The following is a 15,461-nucleotide window of genomic DNA, read 5'->3' on the forward strand; positions in this document are numbered from 1 at the left end:
GGTTCAGGGGGTGTGGGGACTGTCAGGTTGTGTAAGGTGGGACAAGAAGAATGGATGTATAAACTTTAACCCATCAAATGAAAAGCATTGATTACAAGTTGAAGTGCTTTGTTTTAGTGCTGTGGCGGGTTATGGTTCACTGCCTGCGGTGTACACAGCTGAACCCTTTTGTCTGGTTAAAGTGTGAACTGGGATGTTAGTGTAGCAGCATAGCAAACCTGTTGTGCATTTTGTGATACAAGCACCAAATTTGGCACAAATGTACATTAATATGTTGCGAACATTTTCAGATATTGGGCCACTTGAAATTCCGTAATTTTTTTTTTCAAATTTTTTCAAATTTCGTAATTTCAAATTTTTCGGGTGACACCGTCACAATTTCGGTCTTCGAGGCCGGCCGATATAGTGGGGCGGCTTAGCCCAAATATTCAAAAGAATTGTGCATTTTGTGATACAAGCACCAAATTTGGCACAAATGTACATTAATATGTTGCGAACATTGTGTGGTCAGCAATGAAGACGAGAGTCTGATTTACATGTATGCAAAAGACCTTGTGAACCAGTGAAGCAAATACACGGGTAAGCATGAATTAAATCTAGGGCATGATATAATTTCCATGATGTTTACCTCTACACTCAATGGTGGAAGGAGGTAATGTTTTGATCCCAGCTTGTCTGTATGTCTGTTTGTCTGTTAGTCCACAAAATTCCAGACAAAGCTTGTAGTAGTGGTAGTTGTAGTGGTAGTGGTGATAACAGAAATTGTTATATAGAACTGAACTTATATTATTATTATATGCAGAAAATAACTTCATTTCTATATGCCCTGCAGTGGACAGGTTAATTGGTTTATGCACTGAAGGGGTCACCCTGGTGTGCACTGCTGTGTTCTGCCTCACTGAGTTGTTCAGGTATGATGTACTCAGCACAAGCTTCCGGTCGGCCCGGAGGTGGGGGTGCGGGGCCTGTCACGGAACGTCAAAACAAACGGCCTGCCGGGGCCGCCCAAAAGTCGGGCGTGAGGGGCGCGTCCACTAATGGAACGCCTTTCGCTTCCCAGATCGAGGGCCACGTGGTCAGGAGAACCTCGTCCCTTCCGGTCACACTTTGCCTATCGGCCGGCCTCGAAGACCGAAATTGTGACGGTGTCACCCGAAAAATTTGAAATTACGAAATTTGAAAAAAAAAATTACGGAATTTCAAGTGGCCCAATATCTGAAAATGTTCGCAACATATTAATGTACATTTGTGCCAAATTTGGTGCTTGTATCACAAAATGCACAATTCTTTTGAATATTTGGGCTAAGCCGCCCCACTATGTTTGCACATTGAGGTTTTCTCAAAACGCTTCCTGCTTCTCCCTGCCAAATCAAGCAATGCAAGTCTTGTGTACATTGCTTGCTTTGGAATCACCTCTTTCCTCCCAAAAGGGTCAGTTTTAGTGTCACCTCTGCAAGCCTGGCCTGCAGCACATCTGATGTGTGACTGGATGTTGAGCCATGGTCAGATCGCACATTATTTTACTTCTTCCTTCCTTCCTGGGGTTGAGGGGCTTATCCTTATGCAGTTATAACTAACATTTGACCGACTTTGTGGTTAGTTTCCTTACCCACTCCTCCCTCCCCCTCTTTTTTAATTTTATTTCTCCACTCATTTTATTCAATCTAATGCTTCCAGACCTTGTTGCTCTCACTCTTTGTAAATGTGCGGGCGTGGCTGCATTGCTGATCCCAACCGCACATTCTGTATTCGGTTATGACTGCAAATTCTACAACTCTCCCGTTACCTCCCTTCTTCCCACCCTCCCCACCCCTCCCCTCACGCACAAAAAAAACACACACACACGCACACTGCATCCTCGTTTATCTAGATGTCGTCTCGTTATGGTCATCTGCTTAGCATTATTCCGTATGGCTTTTTAACGTTGCTTGTTTACCAATGGGAAGATATACTTGCGCAATTATGTTCATAAAGTACATTTGAATGTTTTTATTCTTTAACCACGCGAGTTGGTACATCAATGTGGATCGTAATATCGATTTCCCCTCCCCGCCCACCCCCTTTCTTTCTCGTTTTATTGTTTGAAAAATTTTAATATTGTTCCTATACTTGAGGAAGCCTTCTGTAATGCTCATGTTCATTTTGAACCCATCCATACAGGCCAGAGTTTAGTTATTTCCACTTTTGGGAGCCGAGTTGGCGGTACCACGCTCCGATCTATCCTCTACCTTTTGGCTAACACAAAGTAAATGTACACGAGTTATGCCATTCCCGCTGTCACCTGTGACTCGTTAATTTTTTTATTTTTTATTTTCTTTCCTCTGTTGCTTTAGCATTGAAATGCCATTTGGATTCGAACCACAAGTGTTTTTAAAACCGCCATTTATAAGGAATGTAAACGTCGGTTAAAGTTCCACCATAGTTATTACTCTTGCTTCCGTGAGTTTTGTCTGTCATTTTATTAAAAAAGAAATGCGTATGTCGATTTTCTTCACAATTTGCCTGCCGTTGTCAAATGTTCAAATTTTAACATTGGCCCTTAGGATTTTTCGGATTTTGTAGGCACTCTGAGTGGCAGTTACTCCTCAGATGCAACACAATGGAATTGCACCAGTTTTGTACGGCCTACTCTTCCGAGGCTGTACTCTGCTTGCTCGGTCATTTCCGTGGCCTCAATGACTTCCTTCAAACTTGCTCTGTTGCATTGGACTTTTGCTTACCTTTCGATTCTGGATTTGCCTTTTCAAGCCAAAGTTCATCACTATCAGTAAGTGATCGCCGCCATGTTGGTTAACCATGCAAAGCCTCGTGGAGAAAGTTGATTTATTTTGCTGTAATATTACTGCACATGTTTGGTAGTGGAATTGATTCTCTTGAATTTGTATGGAAAATAAGCGCCAAATTATTTTTTTTTTTTCTGTCTTTTACTCCGATTCGGTTACATGTGCAATCGGATTACTAATGGCATTGCCAGGAAATGATCCCCACACTTCCTCGGAGTATGTTTTGTGATGAGCACGTGCTTAAGTCTACCTGGTGCCAATACACTTTGGTTTGGTCAATGTCTGTTTACCTCCTTTCATTTAAGCTTTTCAGCTAACACTTCCATTATCCTATTGACGTACAATGCCAAATAAGGGCCGATATCCAATGGGTTAAAAAAAAAAAATTGATGTATTTTAAATGTGGTCTAACCTTGATTAGGATGAAGAAATTGGGCTCGAGCATCTTTGCATATAGTAGTGTATTAAACGACCTGTATCCAATCGTAGAACCTTTTTTTCCCCCCACTTGATGATTCACATATATATTAATGAACAGGAACTTTTGGTATAATCATTTATAATGCTTGAGTAAGGTATTGCCCAGTAGTAGCATCCTCTGACTTTGATTGGAATCGTAGTAAAATCAACAATGGGGAACATACAGCAAGTAGGGATACTGGCAGGCAGGACAAGGTTGACTATGGCATTGGAAGATTGCTATTTGGTGATCGTGATCAGAGGATCGAGGCCTTTCTGTGGTCTTAGCCTGGTGTGGACGCTTTAGATAGCTACAGGGGTACGACTGTAGGTTGAGGTTAAATTCGGCACATGGTCATGAGCACATCACGGATCATGTTTGGAGGTGACTGCTTTTATGGCTGAGTCGATTTTTCTGGTTAAACTTTAATGGTGGTCAGAGATTGCAAGGGTCTCCAGAGGCTGTCAACCACAACCCAAAAAGTGGCAGAGTTTGTTTATATCAACATGAGGTCTTGATGGTGCTGTGCTTGTCTTAAGAATTCGTCAACAGGCCAAACAAAAATGGTCATAAAGCTTGAGAAATTAAGGGATGAGAGGGGGTGGGAAACAGAGATCCAACTATGTTAACCACCGATGTTGATGTGAACCCTGGAACATGACCTTTTTGGGGGATATCTGTTATCTAATGGTAGTAATTTGCTACTCAACAACAACAACAACATGCATTTCAAAGCCATTTTCCCTGCTAGAGCGGGGGTTAGCCTTGCGGTCCCCATGACAATCTTCTCCATTTTGCCCTATTTTCTGCATCTCTCCTTGTTAACCCCCTTGCCCGCATTTCTTCTTCCACCATCTTTAGCCAAGTCTTTCTCGGTCTTCCCCGTCCTCTACTTCCTTCTACATTCATTTCCATCACTCTTCTCAACCAGTCACTTTCATCCTTCCTCAACACATGACCAAACCATCTCAACCTGTTCCTCTTCACAGCATCAATCACAGGCTCTATTCCCATCGTCTTTCGCAATTCACCATTGGTCTTCCTCTCTCAACGATACTCCGCACATCCACCGAACCATTCGCATTTCCACCCTTTCCAGCCTTTGTTGCTGCTCTACATTCATGACCTATGTCTCGCTCCCATAAATCATAACACTTCTCACACATGTAGCATACACCTTTCCCTTCAGCTTCAACGACACTCCCCTCCTCATCAGCACGCCACTCAGTTCCCGAAACTTCTTTCATGCACATCTCACTCTAGCAACCGTTGCCGAGTCTGATCCACCTTCTCCATTCAGCATGTCTCTGAGGTAGCAAAATGTTTTTACACCTTCCAGCTTCATGCCGTCTCCAAGATCCAACTCAACATTTCCTCCATCTGCAGCTCCCTCTGTGCACACCTTACTTTTGAATGTAGCTGCCACACTGGATAATGACCCTCTCAGACCACTACATTTTTGCTGAACCCACTCAGCGCACATTGTACATTGAATGGAGTTCAATCCAGACCCCCCTCCCTGCACACAGCACATGGCCACTTCCCAGTTCTTTCCAGCTCACCACATGCTTTACCACTTGCCATCACCTTTGTCTTTCCTATATTCACCTTCAGACCTTTTGTCTACATACATTCCTTCCACTTGTTCATATTTTCCTTCAGTCCATCCATACTTTCCGCAATCAACACCAGATCATCTGCATACAACACTCAGGGTAAACCCTCCTTTACGTTCTGAGCCAGCACCTCCATCACAGCTACAAATAGTAGTGGACTTAGTAACGACCCCTGATGCACTCACACCTTCACCTCAAACTCACCACTGTTCCCATCCTTCGTCCTTATAGCTGTGCGCGCTCTTTTGTACATTGCCATCACTACTCTGATCAACCATTCCTCCACTTCTAACTTCCTCAATGCCCATGTCAATACTTTGCGTGGAACCCTATCGAATGCTTTCTCCAGATCAACAAACCCAAGAGACAACTTCGTCCTCTTCTCCATGTACTTCTCCTGCAACTGCCTCACAATAAAGAGCGCGTCTGTCGTTCCTCTTCCTGGCATAAATTCAAACTGCTTTTCGTCGATCTTCACCTTCTTCCTTATCCTCCTCTCCAACACCCTTTCCAATACCTTCATTCCATGCTCCACTAATTTTATCGCTCGTTACGAGCCACACTCCAGAGGGTCACCTTTCCCCTTGTATAGAGGGACGAGGGTACTCGGTTCCCAATCCACTGGAATGCGGCCTTCTTTCACCACCAGATTACAGATCTCTGTCATTCTCTTCACACCCTAACTTCCTGCTGCCTTCAACATATCTCCCACAACTCCCGTCGGCCCTCCCGCTTTTCTACTCTTCATTGCTTTTATCGCTTCCTCAACTTCCTTCTCAGTTATCTTCTCTGCCGGTCCTGAAACTGGGTTACTCTCTATGTTGCCATCCCATTCATTCTCTGTATTCAACAGCATTTCCATATATCTTTTCCATCTGGGTCCGCAACGATTTGTCCCACTTCATCCCTCAAGCAACTCACCCCCATCACATCACACCTCTTTCGCTATCTGCTTTGCAATCCTGAATACCGCTCTCTGACCCTCTTCCGAATCCAAGCGTTCTCCGAACATTTTCCTACATGCCTCCTGCGCCTTTGCTACCTCTTTCTTTGCAGCCTTCTTGGCTGCCTTATAACTTTCATGCTCTGCTTTTTCTTCTCCCGTACCCTTCACCTTTTGCCACTCCTTGAACTTCTTCCTCTTCTCGTCAATCCTCTTTCCAACTTCATCATCCCACCACCATGTTTCCGAGTGCCTCGGTGGTCCTTTTGTCCATCCACATACCTCACCAACGGCTCCCAACAGACTAGCTTTCATTGACATCCAACCACGTTCAAGCTCAACCACATCATCCTCTACCCGACTCAGCCTCTCTTTTAATGCCTCCCTTACTGTCACCTCTTTCAACCTCCACACCTTCATTCTCGGTTGGTACTTCACCTGCCGAGCTCTCTTCGCACCTTTCACCCTTATGTCGCAGACAACCAAGTGGTGCTGTGAAACAGCCTCCTCCCCCGGGATCACCTTTGTGTCCCGGAGGTGCCCCCTATCTCGCCTACGCACCATCAGGTAGTCAACGGTTGTCGTCGACCCACCTGACGTGTATGTAACAAGCTTATTATCCCTTTTCTGGAACTGAGTATTACAAATCAACAAATCAGGTCCATCAGCAAACTCCAAAATCCTTTCACCTTCTCCATTTCTCACACCATATCCGTAACCCCCATGAACTCCCTCAAAACCGTCCATACTCCTTCCCACATGTCCATTCAGGTCTCCTCCCACCACAACAACTTCCTCATCTTTCACGTTTTCCATCAGCTTCTCTATCGCACACCAGAACTTGTCCTTCTCTTCATCGCTCCGACCAACCTGCGGAGCATATCCCGAGATGACGTTCACCAAGAGATTTCCAATCATCATTTTCACCATCATCAAACCTATCACTCACTCTAGTCACACTCACCACACTGTCTACAAACTCCTCAGAAAACAGGACACCAACACCATTCATGCCCTCCGGGCACCCTTGCCACACAAACTTGTATTTCTGTCCCTGCCTACCCTTCACCATTCTCACACCACTTCCCTTCCATCTCGTCTCTTGCACACAGCATATGTCCACTCTTCTTCTGACCAATACTCTGTGTTTGCCTCTAAATCTTGTGTCCCAAACCCATCCCTCTCTGTACCCATCATACCCAGTCGTACCCAGCTGCTCCTGGACTCTGTGTCCTTTCCTCCTGACAAGGTGGAAAAGTTTCTGTCAACCCTCGACTCTGATTCTGCAACTGGTCCTGACGGCATCAGCCCACGGGTCCTAAAATCATGTTCTTCCGCTCTTTCACTCCCTCTTTCTGTTCTCTTCACCCTCTCCTTTGCTCAAGGTCATCTGCCATCTGCTTGGAAATCAGCCAACATCACCGCTTTGCACAAAAAAGGTGCAAAAACAGATCCCAGCAACTACAGACCAATCAGCCTTCTCCCAATTATCGGCAAAGTCATGGAATCCATCATTGCTTCAGATATGAAATCTTTCCTCTTCTCCAATGGCTTGATCTCTGATCATCAATTTGGTTTCAGACCTGGTCACTCTACTCTGGACATGCTGCTTCTGCTTTCTCAACAATGGATGGAGGTCCTCAACGCCAAACAGGAAATTAGAGCTGTCTCCCTTGACATTTCACGTGCCTTCGATACGGTCTGGCACCCTGCTCTGCTCACCAAACTCTCCTCCTTTGGTATCCATGGAAATCTCCACGCATGGCTGGCGGACTTCCTCTCTGGTCGTAGTCAACGTGTGGCCCTGAATGGGTTTCTCTCATCTCCTCTTCCTGTTCAGGCTGGAGTTCCCCAAGGTAGTGTTCTGGGCCCTGTGCTTTTCCTGGTCTTCATCAATGATCTCTCTGACTCTCTTGAAAATCCTCTCTATCTCTTTGCTGACGACTCTACTCTCTGTCGCTCCATTCCTCATCCCTCAGATCGGCAGACTGCAGCCTCCTCACTCTCTGCAGACCTGGACAAAATCACAGACTGGGCAAACAAATGGAACATGTCTTTCAATCCTGATAAATCTCACACTCTTACGATGTCTCTCCGAAAAGACCGACTGGAAAACCCTCCCATCCACTTTCTGAATAATCCTCTCCAAGAAGTTCTGTCACTCAAGCTTTTGGGTCTCACTATTTGCCATGATCTTTCCTGGGAAAACCACATTTCAAATCTGGCCTCCAAAGCCAGTCGCCGACTGGGCATCCTCCGTCGTGTGAGGTCCTTCCTTGACACACCTGAGCTCCTCACCACATACAAGGCTTTCATCCGCAGCTCTATGGAATACTGCTCTCCCCTCTGGTCTGGTGCTCCTGCCTCACACCTAGCCCGTCTTCACGCTGTTGAAACCAAAGCGTTCAGAATCATTGGAATCTCCCGCGATGAAGCTAACTCCAAGGGCCTTTCACTCACTCACCGCAGGCAGGTTGGTGGTCTTTCCGTCTTCTACCGACTCCTCTCTGGCCTTGCCCCCCCAGCCCTCTCTGGGCTCTGTCCCCCAAATATTCCTACAGGTCGCACAAGATCTGCCTGCAACCCTCTTATGGTTAAACTGCCAAAATCAAGACTTTCTGCTCACCTTCACTCCTCTTTTCTCCCGCCTCTGGAACAAACTCCCTCACTCTCTTCAATCCCACTCTACCCTCCAGGTCTTTAAAACAGCTGTTCACCACCATCTCTTATCCTCCCCCATCCAAAACCTTGATCTTTTCTACCCCCGCTAATTTCGGTCCCCATGTGTTTTATACCTCTCCCCCCCCCCCCTCCCCTTCCCACGCCTCCTGCCCCCAAGCCCTCTCCCTCCCACACTTCTCCCTGCTCTCAAATGTTGTGGTTGTGTGCTTCCCCTTCTCTCCCCATCTTGGCTTCCGCTCCCCTCCCCATCTTGGCCTCCGCTCCCTCTTTTGTATATTTTGTTTGTCTGGTTGATTTGTTTGTGAAATAAATGTTAGCTCTTTCACGAGCCTCGTTTCGGTATACAAAAAAAATAAAAAAATAAAAATAATAAAAATGCTTCCACCACTTCTCCTGATCTCCCTGTCATTGTCCCTACATTCCATTTTAATTTGCTATTCGGTGGTGCATAATAACTTACCTGATCACAGGCCTTGCAGTGCTTGATCTTGCAGCATCATGATTGCTCAGCAGTACCTTGAGTAGGAGCCCATTGTCCAACTGACCCGAATCCCGATGAACATATCTGGGTAATGCAAGTTGCAATGTCAGGTACAGCCACATCCCCTGTGCCCTGAGCGGTTCGTTGGTGGGATCGAAACCAACTGGAGTAGGGTTTCCCTTTTATTTTTCATTTCTTCAAACAACTCATCAGAACTCAATGAATTTCGCACTATCCACAGCAATGGATACAGCACTATCCACAGCAGCATGTCAGCCTCAGTGTTTGTGAAGGTCTTTGGAGTTAAAGCAACAACGGACTGTAATAGAAAAAGGACCACTGCCGTTACCACGACTGGATTTGAACTCGAATGAAAAATCTTTTTGTTGATTGAGCAGTGAGCACTTATGGTCTTGTATCAAATGTCTATCAACATTTGTCTTTTTCTCCTCCCTTGGCCCATAACATTGTTTGTGTTCTGTATAAAAAAAGAAATTCCAACGCGAGTGCTGATGTTCGCAATCCAAGACATGGACTCCAATTCGATGATATAATCGGCCTTGAATGTAGTTTCCATTCGCTCTGGCCTTGTGCCGATTAATGGGGCTTGCTTTTGTCACGGTGTAAAGTTCGTCTTGCGACGTACATAATGCGTTTCGATAAAGGAATTGGCTTTTGGTTGGGTGCAGCAGGAAGCAGGTTGTTACTGTTTCAAGCATTAGCCCTTCCTCAGAGAAAAAAAGAAAAGAGGAGCTCCCCTTCAATCTGATGAAGGGCTAATCCTCTGTCGGTCTCATTTCGTTTTCACAGCTATTAACATACTTAACAGTCAAAATATGTAGGGCAAGAAATCAACTTCACAAAAGTCATGCAATCCATTGAATCGAGGAATGGCCAGGTCCAGTAACACGAAGAATTGAAGCTCCACATGCAAGAGGGGTATTCACAAAAGTTTTGCAGGAAAGTATTTGGTATCATTGGCCTATGGTCTTTGTTCAAGCGTTTTTGCATGATCTGATGGTTCAGAGACTCAGCCACAAGTTTGTTGTACTTTTCTTTTTTGGATCTTGCGAAATTGTTCTCGAGGCGTAATCTTTCCTCAATGGTACCAAATAAATCCACGGACGCATGATGGTCATATCTGGTGAAGGTGCACCTTCAGATTTGGCAATGGTCAAATGCAAATGGGTGGTTGAATTTTTTTTTACAACAGGGACATGAGTCTCCAAGATGACTTTGGGTCAGCACAGTTGGGTCGATGTGACCCACAAACTGGCTCAGGTAGAGGGGTCGTTTGTGGAAGATTCTCCAAGATTGAATTTGTGTGTACATTGTGCAAAACCTGTGTTGTAGATCCCTATTCATAATTGAGGCTTTGCATAGCAGACGTAAGATGGTTGTGCACTATCTGCTTGAAGCCGTGGAGGAAGGACCTCAAGCCGGACTCGTCTGGGAGCACTACTTATTGGTGGATTCGACTTGTCGCCGGTACCATGGCCAAATGACAAATTCCTTCTCTGAATTACTGCTGTGAAGGCAACGGCAAACCACCCAGCACAACGCTTGCCCAAGAGCGCTTCGGCAGCACAGACGATGCATCAACTGCAGGCACCGCAGGAATATTGGTGGTCTTTCTGTCTTCTACCGACCTCTCTGGCCTTGCTCCGCCAGCTCTGTCTCTGCTCTGTCCCACAAATATTCCTACAGGTTGCACAAGATCTGCCTGCAATTCTCTTATGGTTAAACTGCCAAAATAAAGACTCTCTGCTCACCTTCACTCCTCTTTTTTCCCGCCTCTGGAACAAACTCCCCCACTCCCTTCAATCCCACTCCTCCCTCCAGGTCTATAAAACAGCTGTTCACCACCTTCTCTTATCTTCCCCCATCCAAAAGCTTGATCTTTTCTACCCCCGCTAATTCACCCCAGATACACTTTTTTTTGAAATTCCAACTTCTTTCCTGGAAGTCCTAGCAGTGTCCATGTGTTTTATACCTCTCCCACCCCTTCCCGTTCCTCCTCCCTCCCCCCCCCCCCCAAGCTCTCTCTCCCTCCCACAGATTTCCTGATGTCCCTGCTTTCAAATGTTGTGCTTCCCACTCTCTCCCCATCTTGTCCCCCGCTCCCTTTGTTTCGTCTTATGTGTCCGTTTGTTTTGTCATTAATGTTCCTACACGAGCCTCGATCTTGTATACCAAAAAAACCAAAAAACTACGGTACCTGGATGAGTCCTTTGTTGGGTTTTTCAACTGGTGCACAGCATGTATGAATTTGCTCATTGTAGAGAACTTTTCATGAAGGAGTGGAGGTTACTGTGCGTTGTATTATGAAAACTTGCTACCTGGGGTAGAGGGTAAGACGTGTGCTCATTCTGTTCAAACTTGTGAGATGGAGTGATGACATCTCGTTAATAACACGTTGAAACAAAATGTCGATTACCTTTATCGAATACTGATGTCATGAGTAAACGGACCACGATGTTTTAGAGGCTAAAGTAAATGAATGATTTGAAATCCACCTTGGAAGGGAAGTGATTTGAACGCCAAAAAAAGGTAACCATGTCATAGACGAGACAGATTTCTGAGAAATGTGAATGTTAGGTGCATTTTTGGGTAAAAGTTGGGAACCTCACTTTTTAACATAATTAGGGTATGCTGAATTCGACTTACCCGGTTCCCAAGCCGAATTTTGAGTTTTTAATCTTCTAATTAATTATCATAAACAAAATGGCCACCAAATTGTCATTTTTGAACAATTTCTTTGAACAAGCATTTATATATCATGTATATACATGCAGCTCTTTTACTTTAACTTTACAACTTTTATCCCAAAATGCACCTAGAAGCTTATACATGGCCTTTTCCATAAATCCGTCTAGTCTATATTATGGTTGGCGTCATATTGAAAGAGACATTCAAACTGATATTGAAATTGGACACTATAAAATGGGAAATGGTTTTAATAAGAATGTTTCATACAACCATTTATTCTAAAATAAAGTATACATGGCCATGAAGCACAAACATTCAGGAATGTCACACATGTTGTTTTGCCAAACTACATCAAATTCATACAAGGGGTCTGATCATCACTCTGTTGCTGACAGGCACACATTGATGTGCACCTCAACTCTGAATAGCGACATTTGCAGCGGTGAGTCTTGCATTGCTTTGGCATGCATAACAAATCATCTCGAGGCAACTTTCTGGGATTGGACTCAGAATAGGCTCCAGTCCTGAATCACCACTTTTCTATCCCATTTCCACAGTTGCAGGAAGGTCAGGTATGGCACAATGAGCATTTCTCCATACCATGGCTTGATAGTGTACTTGTATCAAATGGAAAAGAAGAGCATCACTTGTCGGTGACATTGCTTCTGGTTTACCAGTCTTGGAGAACAACATATGTCGTGCTAAATCTACAGAGGTTGTTCTCTGCACATTATATATTCTGCAGATTTCATTGTCTCGTCTCTGTGAGTTCACCAACGCCCGAGTTCTTCAGCAGTTTATTCAAAACTCAAAAGAAATCTCAAAATTTGGCTTGGGAACCGGTTTAGTCGAATTCAGCATACCCTAATTATGTTAAAACGTGAGGTTCCCAACTTTTACCCAAAAATGCACCTCGAAGCTTATACATGGCCTTTTTCCATAAATCCGTCTAGTCTACATCTATCTATAATTCCAGTAATCTCTGTACGTTTGTACGTCTGTTTGTCTGTGACCGCTGTTTCTCGACAACCACGGGTCCGATATACTTTTAACTTGCCAGGTATATTGCTGGGGACCCGAGGATGTGCCTTTTCAAGGTTTCATATTAATCGGACAATTACTTACCGAGCTATGTCCAAAAAACGATTCAACCAATCAGAGAGCAGCGAACGATCGCGTGTGCCGAACGTGGAGGACACACTCTGCCTCGGATGGCACATTTGAGAGCGTATTCATTTATTTCACGTTTGCAAACTATGTTGGCGTTAAACTATGTTTTAAAACTAATAAAACCGAATTTGCGATTCATTCGCTTTCCTGCGCGTTTGTGCACGCGATGGCGATTTCTTTACCAAACTCCGGAAGCCGTTCGCTTTGGACCAAACCATTGCATGTAAATAGAGGGGGGGGATTGTCACCGTACTCGCAAGCCGTTCGCTTTGGACCAAACCATTTCATGTAAATAGAGGGGGCGGGGGGGGATATAATTTTAGATATAGATATAGTACGGGCAATGCCCTAGTGTATTATAATGGAGGGAATCGAGCGTTTTATCATGAAAAGGATTTACCGTTATCGGGCTGGTAGGATGGCCGAGAGGTATGCACAGTCGCTTCTTAGCTATCGAGCCTGGGTTTGAATCCCGACCCGGTTATAAAACTGTCATCCTGGTGTTTGACATGCATGACGATTCATTAATCTGTGTGCCGTCCATCGGATGGACGTTGAAGTGGACGTCCGGCATTAGTGTTCCACGGTGTCCTTCACGAAGAGTCAGCGAGCTATCGCCGGCGCCATGAACAAATTACAAATTCCTGTTCTAAATGCTTAGTCAAACGTGAGGTCTCACCTCCAGGTTCATGAAAAACGTGCCAAAACCCTCTGGCCAACCCTGCAAAAACCGGGGACTAATATTGTACAAGAATGTAATACTCCACGTAATACCCCCACCCCACAATAACGTAATAAAGAAGAATAAGAATGATTTATCCTGATGCATGGGGTTTGCATTCGAAATCCCCCTTTACATACTTGATCCATTTCAATTAACAACACGCTATAGGGTGTGGAAGCTTGGTCAGGGTGCGGACGCTTCGTCAGGGTGTAGGAACCTTGGTCAGAACCTTGGTTAAGGTGCGGAACCTTGGTCAGGATCTTGGCCAGGGTGTGGAAGCTTGGTTGGGGTCTTGGTTAAGGTGTGGAACCTTGGTCAGGGTACAGAAGCTTGGTCAGGATCTTGGTCAGGGTGTGGAAGCTTGGTCAGGGTGTGGAAGCTTGTTCAGGACCTTGGCCAGGGTTCAAAAGCTTGGTCAGGATCTTGGCCAGGGTGTGGAAGCTTGTTCAGGATCTTGGCCAGGGTGCAGAACCTTGGTCAGGATCTTGGCCAGGGTTCAGAAGCTTGGTCAGGATCCTGGCCAGGGTGTGGAGGCATCTTGGCCATCTTGGCTTGGTCAGCATCTTGGCCAGGGTGCAGAAGCCTGGTCGGGGTCTTGGTTAAGGTGCAGAACCTTGGTCAGGGTACAGAAGCTTGGGCAGGATCTTGGTCAGGGTGTGGAAGCTTGGTCAGGATCTTGGCCAGGGTGCAGAAGCTTGGTCGGGGTCTTGGTTAAGGTGCGGAACCTTGGTCAGGGTACAGAAGCTTGTCAGGATCTTGGTCAAGGTGTGGAAGCTTGGTCAGGATCGTGGTCAGGGTGTGGAAGCTTGGTCAGGATCTTGGTCAGGGTGTGGAAGCTTGGTCAGGATCTTGGCCAGGGTACAGAACCTTGATCAGGATCTTGGCCAGGGTTCAGAAGCTTGGTCAGGATCTTGGCCAGGGTTCAGAAGCTTGGTCAGGATCTTGGTCAGGGTGTGGAAGCTTGTTCAGGATCTTGGCCAGGGTTCAGAAGCTTGGTCAGGATCCTGGCCATGGTTCAGAAGCTTGGTCAGGATCTGGCCAGGGTGTGGAAGCTTGTTCAGGATCTTGGCCAGGGTGCAGAACCTTGGTCAGGATCTTGGCCAGGGTTCAGAAGCTTGGTCAGGATCTTGGCCAGGATGTGGAGGCTTGGTCAGGATCTTGGCCAGGGTGCAGAAGCTTGGTCGGGGTCTTGGTTAAGGTGCGGAACCTTGGTCAGGGTGCAGAAGCTTGGTCGGGGTCTTGGTTAAGGTGCGGAACCTTGGTCAGGGTGCAGAAGCTTGGTCAGGATCTTGGTCAGGGTGTGGAAGCTTGGTCAGGATCTTGGCCAGGGTGTGGAAGCTTGTTCAGGATCTTGGCCAGGGTGAAGAAGCTTGGTCGGGGTCTTGGCCAGGGTGCAGAAGCTTGGTCGGGGTCTTGGTTAAGGTGCGGAACCTTGGTCAGGGTGCAGAAGCTTGGTCGGGGTCTTGGTTAAGGTGCGGAACCTTGGTCAGGGTGCAGAAGCTTGGTCAGGGTCAGGGTCTTGGTTAAGGTGCGGAACCTTGGTCAGGATCTTGGCCAGGGTGCGGAACCATGGTCAGGGTCTTGGTTAAGGTGGGGAAGCTTGGTCAGGGTCTTGGTTAAGGTGGGGAAGCTTGGTCAGGGTGTGGAAGCTTGGTCAGGAGTTTGCTTGCTTTGGCTCTTGCTCAGGGTGTGGAGGCTTGTTCAGGGTCTTGGTCAGAAAGCTTGTTCAAGGTCTTGGTTAGAGTGTGGAAGTTAAGTTCTTGGACTTGGTGCTAAACAAGGTTGCTGAGGTGAGCAAAAGGCCAACCTCGTTATCATATTGAAGGTATTTTAACATTAAGTACAAATTTGTAACAGGATTATTGCGTGAATGAGACAGAAGTTCAGTAAGGC

The sequence above is a fragment of the Myxine glutinosa genome, chromosome 4 (genome assembly GCF_964187855.1).
Source record: "Myxine glutinosa chromosome 4, kmMyxGlut1.1, whole genome shotgun sequence".
NCBI lineage: Eukaryota > Metazoa > Chordata > Myxini > Myxiniformes > Myxinidae > Myxine > Myxine glutinosa.